Genomic DNA, 6,000 nt, shown 5'->3' with positions numbered 1-6,000 from the left:
TGCCTTGATGACAGCTTTGCAGACTCTTGGCATTCTCTCAACCAGCTTCATGATGTAGTCACCTGGAATGCATTTCAATTAACAGGTGGGCCTTGTTAAAAGTTCATTTGTGGAATTTCTTTCCTTCTTAAAAACCTAATAGGCCTAGGCGTCCCGCTAGCGGGAAAACTTCCGGTGAAACTGGAGGGCGCGCAATTCAATAAATAATCATAAAAATTATGGATATAAACATTTAGGTACATATAAGTGTCTTATATCGGTTGAAAGCTTAAATTATTGTTAATCTAACTGCACTGTCTGATTTACAGTAGCTATTACAGCGAAAACATGCCATGCGATTGTTTGAGAATGGCGCCCCACATCAAAATATTTTTCCACCTGCACAGGTTTCATAAATTCACAAATAGCGATTAAATATTCACTTACTTTTTGAAAATCTTCCTCTGATTTGTCATCCAAAGTGTCCCAGCTATAACATGTAGTGTCGTTTTGTTAGATAAAATCATTCTTTATATCCCAAAAAGTCAGTTTAGTTGGCGCCATCGATTTGAGTAATCCACTTGTTCAACATGCAGAGAAAGGAATCCAAAAATCTACCCCTTAACTTTGTTTCAACAAATCAAAATACGTTTCTATATACTCCTCAGATATCCTAAAATGTAATCAAACTATAATATTTCTTACGGAAAGAAGTATGTCCAATAGGAAACCAACTTTAGCAGGTGCGTCCTGTCTTCATGGTGAGCGCAAACACAAATTTTCAAGACTGTGTCCCTGTACTAAAACTGATATTTCTTATTTGTTTTTGAAGTTACAAGCCTGAAACCTTGAACATAGACTGCTGACACCCCGTGGAAGCCGTAGGAATTGCATCCAGGGAGCTAATTCTCAGTATGACCTTATACTTGCCATTCTAAGAGGATGGTCTCTCAACAACAACAAACATTCTGGTTGGTTTATCTTTGGATTTTCTCCTACCATATCTATTGTGTTATATTCTCCTACATTATTTTAACATGTCTACAAACTTCAAAGTGTTTTCTCTCCAATGGTACCAATTATATGCATATCCTGGCTTCAGGGCCTGAGCAACAGGCAGTTTACTTTGGGCACATCATTCAGACGGAAATTGAGAAAAAAGGGGCCTAGCCCTAAGAATTAATGCATTTGAGCCGATCAATGATAATCAATATTGTGTTATTGTGTTGCACCTTTAACTAATAGCCTAAAAAATTAACAACTCTTACAAATAAAGTAAAAAGACTTAACTTTTTATTGGCTTTATTGTCACGCCCTGGCCTTAATTACAGTGGGGAGAACAAGTATTTGATACACTGCCGATTTTGAAGGTTTTCCTACTTACAAAGCATGTAGAGGTCTGTAATTTTTTATCATAGGTACACTTCAACTGTGAGAGACGGAATCTAAAACAAAAATCCAGAAAATCACATTGTATGATTTTTAAGTAATTAATTTGCATTTTATTGCGTGACATAAGTATTTGATACATCAGAAAAGCAGAACTTAATATTTGGTACAGAAACCTTTGTTTGCAATTACAAAGATCATACGTTTCCTGTAGTTATTGACCAGGTTTGCACACACTGCAGCAGGGATTTTGGCCCACTCCTCCATACAGACCTTCTCCAGATCCTTCAGGTTTCGGGGCTGTCGCTGGGCAATACGGACGTTCAGCTCCCTCCAAAGATTTTCTATTGGGTTCAGGTCTGGAGACTGGCTAGGCCACTCCAGGACCTTGAGATGCTTCTTACGGAGCCACTCCTTAGTTTCCCTGGCTGTGTGTTTCGGGTCGTTGTCATGCTGGAAGATCCACCCACGACCCATCTTCAATGCTCTTACTGAGGGAAGGAGGTTTTTGGCCAAGATCTCGCGATACATGGCCCCATCCATCCTCCCCTCAATACGGTGCAGTCGTCCTGTCCCCTTTGCAGAAAAGCATCCCCAAAGAATTATGTTTCCACCTCCATGCTTCACGGTTGGGAGGGTGTTCTTGGGGTTGTACTCAACCTTCTTCTTCCTCCAAACACGGCGAGTGGAGTTTAGACCAAAAAGCTCTATTTTTGTCTCATCAGACCACATGACCTTCTCCCATTCCTCCTCTGGATCATCCAGATGGTCATTGGCAAACTTCAGACGGGCCTGGACATGCGCTGGCTTGAGTAGGGGGACCTTGCGTGCGCTGCAGGATTTCAATCCATGACAGCGTAGTGTGTTACTAATGGTTTTCTTTGAGACTGTGGTCCCAGCTCTCTTCATGTCATTGACCAGGTCCTGCCATGTAGTTCTGGGCTGATCCCTCACCTTCCTTATGATCATTGATGCCCCACGAGGTGAGATCTTGCATGGAGCCCCAGACCGAGGGTGATTGACCGTCATCTTGAACATCTTCCATTTTCTAATAATTGCGCCAACAGTTGTTGCCTTCTCACCAAGCTGCTTGCCTATTGTCCTGTAGCCCATCCCAGCCTTGTGCAGGTCTACAATTTTATCCCTGATGTCCTTACACAGCTCTCTGGTCTTGGCCATTGTGGAGAGATTGGAGTCTGTTTGATTGAGTGTGTGTACAGGTGTCTTTTATACAGGTAACAAGTTCAAACAGGTGCAGTTAATACAGGTAATGAGTGGAGAACAGGAGGGCTTCTAAAAGAAAAACTAACAGGTCTGTGAGAGCCGGAATTCTTACTGGTTGGTAGGTGATCAAATACTTATGTCACGCAATAAAATGCAAATTAATTACTTAAAAATCATACAATGTGATTTTCTGGATTTTTGTTTTAGATTCCGTCTCTCACAGTTGAAGTGTACCTATGATAAAAATTACAGACCTCTACATGCTTTGTAAGTAGGAAAACCTTCAAAATCGGCAGTGTATCAAATACTTGTTCTCCCCACTGTATCTTTGTTTTCCTTATTATTTTAGTTAGGTCAGGGTGTGACATGGGGGATGTTTGTGTGTTTTTGTTTAGTCTAGGGTGTTTGTATTGTCTAGGGGGTTTTGTAGAGTTCATAGGGTTGTGTTCAGTGTAGGTGTTTATGTAAGTCTATGGTTGCCTGGATTGGTTCTCAATCGTCTATCGTTGTCTCTGATTGGGAGCCATATTTAAGGCAGCCATAGGCATTAGGTAGGTTGTGGGTAATTGTCTATGTCTATGTTGCATGTGTGCACGTAGTTTGTATAGCTTCACGTTTGTTGGTTTGTATTAGTTTGTCAGTGTTCTTCAGTTTTCGTCTTCATTATATTAAAAGATGTATTCATATCACGCTGCGCCTTGGTCCACTCATTCACCTAAAGACGATCGTGACATTTATTAAGACATCCTCTATATCAAATTTGAGCCAGACAGCCCAGCCAGCCCGAGCTGCCTGCACTCCCGACCCCCACCATAGTAAATAACTCAACTCTCTCCCCAAAACATCTTCCTTCTAGTCTTTTTTTTTTGTCTCAAGGGAAAGTTTTGGAAAAGAAAAGTTCAATAAAAACACACAAGTACGCGTACATTAACACACAGAATTAGGATCTTAGTGAAACATTTCTTATGGGTTTCAGGTGTGTTAGGCCAAGGCCAGAGTGACAACAGTACAGCAGACTCCCAGGGCCAGGACTGTGCACCCCAGCAGTTAGGAATTGTCTAAATAGCTATCTCCCCTTACGTGGGCATGTTTTCAATACAGGCTCCTTTTGTTTGTATAGTAGTCCATATAAGGCATCCAGACCTTATGAACGTTGCACAGTATACCCTTAATCTTGTAATAAGTCAAATCTAGTGATACATAACTTGACATTTCTTCCATTCATTGTGGGAGGATAACCAACCTTCCAATTAATGGCAATGCATTTCTTAGCCGCTATAAATGCTTGGTGACATAATTTCTTCTGATAACAGTCTCCAGTATCAACATTTCCAAGCAAACAAAAACAGGGAGAAGGGAGAATCTGTAGACATGCAGAGATAAAAGAACATACTCTTTGCCAGAATTCAGCCAGCCTTCACAAGACCATGACATATACAAATACAGTATGTCCCCTTTAGTGTTTTACACCTCCAGCAGAATAATTACATTTCTGAGTGCATGTAATTCAGTTTCAGTGGCGTGTAGTACGTTCTATGGATGGTCTTAGACTGCAGTCATTTATGTCAGATTATATGAACACGACTGGACATCCTAACACATCTGCATCCATTCATCATCAGTAACAGCGTCTCCCAGGTCTTCCTCGCATTTTTGCGTTACATGCTTTGTGTCAAAGCCTCTATCTACCCTTGATACAGTTTGGAAATCAACTTTAGAGGTTTGTCAGACTGCCTTGAAATAGGTTCAATCTTTGAAGCGTCTTACTTGTCCAGTGTTTGCTGCACAGAGAAAATAAAATGTTCACCTCTGCACCGTCACAGACTGGTCATCCCCCTGTTAAAATCTGATCCTGCTCAGATGAGGCATGACAAAGAATTATCTTGGTGTACATTTATACATTATGCTATACAAGAATAGAATCAATGGTTCAACAATTGAAATGGCCATTATTCCCAGATCCCAGACTGTAGTCTACCCATCAACTCAAGATGGAACTTTGTATCTATTCACTGATTGTTATAATATCCTGCAAAATTCACCTGAGCTCTGTAGACTGGTCTTCCCTGGTTGTCTGAACCTACAGGAACACCTGTCACCATCTGATCCAGCTAAGACTTGATGAGCATAGTGTTTTGTAGAGCTGTTTATACCGTGTCAGTGTGAAAAGTAGTGAATTAGCTGGGGAAACTGACAGATCAATAACGTTAAATTCCTATACTGGCAAATAAAAATAAGTTCCGAATATAAGTATTCAATCGTTTGGCCGCTGGTTTCATCATTTGATTCAGGTCTAGTATGATTGAGAAAAAAAGAATAGCTGAAGTTAGTGAGCTAGCTAGCTAGCTAACGTTAGCCAACGTTCTAGCCAATGTACAATGTACATTATGTACATGATCATATTTACTTCTGTTGAAATGGGACAAAACAAAGGCTACAAAACATTTCCATACATACAACAGCTGTTAGATACTGCTACCTGACAGATAGCTAATTAGAGGCTAGCTAGTTAAACTGGCTGTGGTAGCTACTACCTAACTAGCTGCTAGTAGTTCATTCACAATGAGTCTCAGACAGTTTGCAATGGAACAAACCAGAGGGGGGCATCGTTTACTACCTAAATTATTGGGATAATCTCATTGCCACCAGTGTTTGGAATACATTGAGCTCATTGACAAAACAGACCATGGGACGCCTTTTCACAAGGAGATGTATTTGTCAAAGGTTTGCAGTAAGCTATGCGATTATATTGGAGACAGGTTTATAGCAGTGAATGTCATCTATTTGTTTACTGTTATAGTATTTCTAAGTAGCAGCCAAATAGCAACCAGGGAAACCAATTGCTCTCACTTTATGATAGAAACTTCAGATTTTTCTGCGTGACTGTGGTGCTCTTTACCTGAATTGTAATTATCGCTTTATAATTCCTTGCAAAGATTTGAGGGCCAATATTGAGTGAGTTTTGCAACTTAAGTCCCGCCTCTGTGTCTACATCACATGTTTTCCGGTGTCCCTTTTGGTATAAACACCGAAGAGATGGACATACTTCTACTTCGCTGCTACTACTTGCTATTCTACTTGCAAGGGCCCGTTTTGTGCTTTTATTTCGAGTTTTGCAATGCACAATATGTCCATGTTTCTAAGAAACATGGAGAAAGATTTGGGACCGGTGAAGGAGACCGGAATGGGGCCACTGCCGGTGTGTGTGTCCCGCCAATTGTCCGAAAACTGGATTGGCTTCGTGTTTATGTGAGACATCTTCAGACAGACACCAATATGCCAGATATGGTATGTACTCTTGTCATGCAGCCAAATCCTTTGGTACAGTGTGTGTGTTTGTGATCGTGTGTTTAAATCAGCTCTTTTCTGGATGGGAGACATTGTGAGTGGGAAATATTTGTTGCCTGT

Source organism: Salvelinus alpinus, chromosome 32 (assembly GCF_045679555.1).
Source record: "Salvelinus alpinus chromosome 32, SLU_Salpinus.1, whole genome shotgun sequence".
NCBI classification, from domain to species: Eukaryota; Metazoa; Chordata; class Actinopteri; order Salmoniformes; family Salmonidae; genus Salvelinus; species Salvelinus alpinus.
This window is presented reverse-complemented; position numbering follows the sequence as displayed.